Below are 4,834 nucleotides of genomic sequence, written 5' to 3'. Positions count from 1 at the left end.
GAGTGTCAGAGAACTTCCTGCATCCAGTCCTGACCCTGTCACACTCAGCAGCTGCTCACCCAGACCCCACTCTCATCAACACTGAACATTGTTACAGAGACCCTTCAAATAATGTTTATAAAAGGCGGAAAAATTCAAAGTTCATCGCATCTGGATTGAATGGAACAAAGTTTAATATCTTCTCACCGTCTCTCAATACCCACGAGACATAGGTTTTCTTATTTGGTTCCTTTGATTTTTCTTGTTCCTGATTGACAAATATTCCAAACCTCGGATCAACCTTCCCACTCGCGTCATGTCCCCAGTCTCGGTTAAAAGCAACACATAACGACACAAACACTCTGAAACATACAACGCAGTCACACTTTCCTTCAGTGAGATTAATGTCGAGCTGTTTTCCAGATTGAATGTAACCGTGAACAAATTTGTATCAAAGAAGTTGCCTTTGGCGTATCAGCACTGAATTGCTGGACAAGGAGGAACAGCCATTCCCAACTCACATCCTTCACAAAGGCTGTTTTCTCCTGTGACTGAAATTCATCATGTAATTTGAATTCCAAGTTCAAGTTCACAAAACAGAGATATAAATGATTGACAAGGAAACTTCTAAAGCATATCACAAACCTGAAATAAGGCTCTGCTGGGACTTGAATCCAGGCTCTTCTGTTTACCAGACAGGTGCTTTAACCAACTAAGCTACAGAGTCAAATCACAAATGCTTGTGTCGTTGAAATCAGAGGAGGATCTGTTTATTCTCATCACACGTCTCCACTGGTCACAACATATTTTAACTTTTCCTACTTACTGATACAGTCATATACTCTATTTTTCCCAAAACTTAGAATGGAGGTGGAGGGGCGACATGATAGAGGTTGACAAAGTTATGAGTGGCAGAGACAGAGTGGATAGTCAGAAGCTTTTTCACAGGGCGGCAGAGTCAGTTACGAGGGGACACAGGTTTAAGGCAAGAGGGGCAAAGTTTAGAGGGGATGTGCGAGGCAAGTTCTTTACACAGAGGGTGGTGAGTGCCTGGAACTTGCTGCCGGGGAAGGTGGTGGAAGCAGGGAAGATAGCGACGTTTAAGAGGCATCTTGACAAATACATGAAGAGGATGGGAAGAGAGGGATACGGTCCCCTGAAGTGCAGAAGGTTTTAGTTTAGACAGGCATCAAGATCGGCGCGGGCTTGGAGGGCCGAATGGCCTGTTCCTGTGCTGTACTGTTGTTTGTTCTTTGTACATAGATAACACGTTTATAGATGTGGTCACGCCACAGCTTAAGAGTATGCAGGGAGAGAGGGAATGGGTGACCACCAGGCAGTCAAAAAGAATCAGGCAGGTAGTGCAGGACACCCCGAGTGCGTCTCACTCTCCAGCAGGTATTCAGTTCTGAATACAGAGGACAATGATGCTTCACCTGGGGAGTGCAGCCGGAGCCAAGTCCATGACACCATGGGTGACTCAGCAGCAAAGGGGAGTACGGGGAAGACTGGAAAAGCCATAGTGATAGGTGATTCAATCGTCAAGGGAACAATCAGGTGTTTCTATGGCCACAGACGTGAATCCAGGAATGGAGTGTTGGCTCCCTGGTGCCAGGGTCAAGGATGTCATTGAGCAGTTGCAGAGCACCCTGAAGCGGGAGGGTGAACAGCCAGCAGTGGTAGTCCACATCAGAACCAACAACATAGGTAGATATAAGGATGTTGTGCTGCAGTCAGAACTTAGGGAGTGAGGTAAGAAATTAGCAAGCAGGACATCAAAAGTAATAATCTCCGGATTACTCCCAGTGCCACGTGCAAGTGAGTACAGGAATAGATGGATAAGACAGATGAATGTACAGGAATAGATGGATAAGACAGATGAACGTGTGGCTGGAAAGATGGTGCAGGAGGGAGGACTTTAGATTTTTGGGACAGGTTGGACGGGTTGCACCTGAACTGAGCCAGGACGGAGTTCCTTGCAGGATGTTTTGCTCGTGCTGTTGGGGAGGGTTTAAACTAGTTTGGCAGGGAGATGGGGACTGGAAGGTAGAGTCAGATCAGAAATGAAAATGGAAGGCAGAAAATTAATGGAGTCTGGAAGAGAGAGGAAACACTGATTAGAAACTTCAAAACAAAAAATGTTGGCAGTGCTCAACGACATCTAAATCAATGCAAGGAGTATAGCAAATGAAGCAGATGAGCTCAGGGCACAGTTAGACACATGGCAGTATGATATCATAGCTATTACACAAACATGGCTAAAGGAGGGACAGGCGTGGCAGCTCAATCTTCCTGGTTACAGGGTTTTCAGACGTGAGAGGGAAGGGGATAAAAAAGGAGGGGGAGTGGCAATTATGGTCAAATAAACTATTACAGCTGTGAGGAGGGATGATATGTTGGAAGGTTTATCAAATGAGACCGTATAGATTGAGCTGAGGAACAAAAAAGAGGCAATCACACTGCTGGGAGTGTACTGTAGACCCCAAAACAGTCAGAGGGAGATGGAAGATCAGATATGTAGGCAAATATCTGAGAAGTGCAAGAACAATAGGGCAGTAACAGTGGGGGATTTGTACCACCCAAACATTAACTGGGATACTTTTCGTGTAGAGGGAATTGAGGGAGCAGAATTCTTGAGGTGCATTCAGGAGTACTTTTTTAGCCAATATGTAGCAAGTCCGACAAGAGAGGGTGAAGTTTTAGACTTAGTTTTAGGAAATGAAGAGGGGCAGGTGGAAGGAGCGGCAGTGGGACAGCAATTTGGTGGTAGTGATCATAATTCAGTCAGTTTTAATATAATTATGGAAAGGACAAGGACAGAACAGGAGTTCGAGTTCTCAATTGGGGTAAGACCAACTTTACTAAGGTGAAGATTGATTTACCGAAAGTGAACTGAAAACAGGTAGTTGAAGGTAAATCAGTGTCAGAGCAGTGGGAAGAATTCAAAGGGGAGATTCCAGGGGTTCAGAGTCAACATGTCCCCACAAAGAAAAAGGGTGGGAAGGCCAAATCTAGAGCCCCATGGATGTCAAGGAGTTTACAGGTATGATAAGGCAGTAAAGGAAAGTTTATGCCCAACACAGAGAACTGCATACTACAGAAAGCCAAGAGGAGTATAGAATGTGGAGGGGGGAAATCAACATTGAAATTAGGAAAGTTAAGCGAGAGCATAAAAGAATATTGGCAATCAAAATTATGGTGAACCCAAAGATGTTTTATCAATACATTGAGAGTAAAAGGATAAATAAGGAAAGAATAGGGCACAGGAAAGACCAAAAAGGTAACCTATGTGTAGGGCAGATGATGCTGGCATTGTTCTGAATAAATACTTTGCATCTGTCTTCACAAAAGAGGGGGAAGATGCATATATTGTAGATAAGGAAGAGGGGTGTGAAGTATGGATGTGATCCATACAGAGGGAGAGAGGACATATTAATGGGATTAGTGTATATGAAAGTTGATAAATCACGAACGCCGGATGGAATGCACCTCAGGCTGTTAAAAAGAAGCAAGAGAGGAAATAGCAGAAGAGCTGATCATCATTTTCCAGACCTCACTGAATACAGGTGTGGTGATGGAGGATTGGAGGACTGCTAACGTTGTACCTTTGTTTAAAAAGGGAGTGAGGGAGACCAAATAATTACAGGCCAGTCAGTCTAACATCAGTAGTGGGCAAATTATTGGAATCTATGCTGAGAGACAGGATAAAATGTTACTTCGAAAGGCACAGATTAATCAAGGATAGTCAGCATGGATTTGTTAAGGGAAGATCTTGTCTAACCAACTTGATCGAAATTTTGAAGAATTAAGAAGGAAGATAGATGAGGGTAGTGCAGTTGATGTAGTCTTCACGGATGTAAATGTAGGGGGTATGAGTTTGCAGATGGCACAAAGATTGGCTGTGTGGTAAATAGCAAGGAGGATAGCTGTAGACTGCAGGAAGGTCTTCATGGTCTGTTCAGATGGACAGAAAAATGGCAAATGGAATTCAATTCAGAAGTGTGAGTTGATGCACTTGGGGAGGTTAAACATGGCAAAGAAATACACAATTAATTGGAGAAGACTGAGAGGTGTAGAGGAAGTGAGGGACCTTGGAGTAAATGTCCACAGATCCCTAAAGGTAGCAGGACAGGTCGTTAAGGTGGTAAGAAGGCATATGGAATTCTTTCCTTTATTAGCCGAGGTATAGATTTAAGAGCAGGGAGGTTATGCTGGAACTGTATAAATCATTAGTCAGACCACAACGAATACTGTATGCAGTTCTGATCACCTTATTACAGAAAGGATGTAATTGCACTAGAGAGGGTGCAGAGGAGATTCACGAGGGTGTTGCCGGGATTGGAAAAATGCAGCGATGAGGAAAGACTGGATAGGCTGGGGCTGTTCTCCTTGGCACAGAGAAGGCTGAGGGGAAATCTCATTGAAACATACAAAATTTTGAGGTGCCTGGATAGAGTTGAAGTGAAGGGCCTATTTACTTTGCAGAGAGGTCAGTGACTGGGGGAAACAGATTTAAAGTGATCTACACTAATGGAATTGATTCTGTATCTTTCCATTTCACAGTGTGGGTGAGTTCTGAACTGGTATCTAATTTGTGTCTCAGGTTACAATATCTTTCAGAACCTTAGAAACTTTCTCTGTAATGAATGTTGAACTTGTATGTAACTTGTATCTCAGGGTACACTATAGGGATGTTTAAACATCCTTTTTCATGAATGGATGTGAGCTTTGAGTATGGTATTTAATTTAAATCTCAGGATACATCATTACGTTAGATTCTGTGCCATTCAATCAATACTGTGTGCCAATTCTATCTGATATTTAATTGATAGCTAAGTCGGCATTATATTTAGAT

The 4,834-nt window shown here is 43.2% G+C and overlaps 1 non-coding gene across 1 annotated transcript; it reads right to left on the bottom strand.

Moving 5' to 3' along the window:
• Positions 1-632: 632 nt before the first annotated feature.
• On the bottom strand, positions 633-706 carry trnat-ggu (transfer RNA threonine (anticodon GGU)). The gene has a single exon. It is a non-coding gene; the product is annotated as a tRNA-Thr (tRNA).
• Between the last annotated feature and the right edge of the window lie 4,128 nt (positions 707-4,834).

The sequence above is a fragment of the Heterodontus francisci genome, unplaced genomic scaffold (genome assembly GCF_036365525.1).
Source record: "Heterodontus francisci isolate sHetFra1 unplaced genomic scaffold, sHetFra1.hap1 HAP1_SCAFFOLD_51_2, whole genome shotgun sequence".
Classification (NCBI taxonomy): Eukaryota; Metazoa; Chordata; class Chondrichthyes; order Heterodontiformes; family Heterodontidae; genus Heterodontus; species Heterodontus francisci.
Note: the sequence above shows the minus strand (reverse complement) of the source record. Positions and strands in the feature narration are given on the sequence as shown.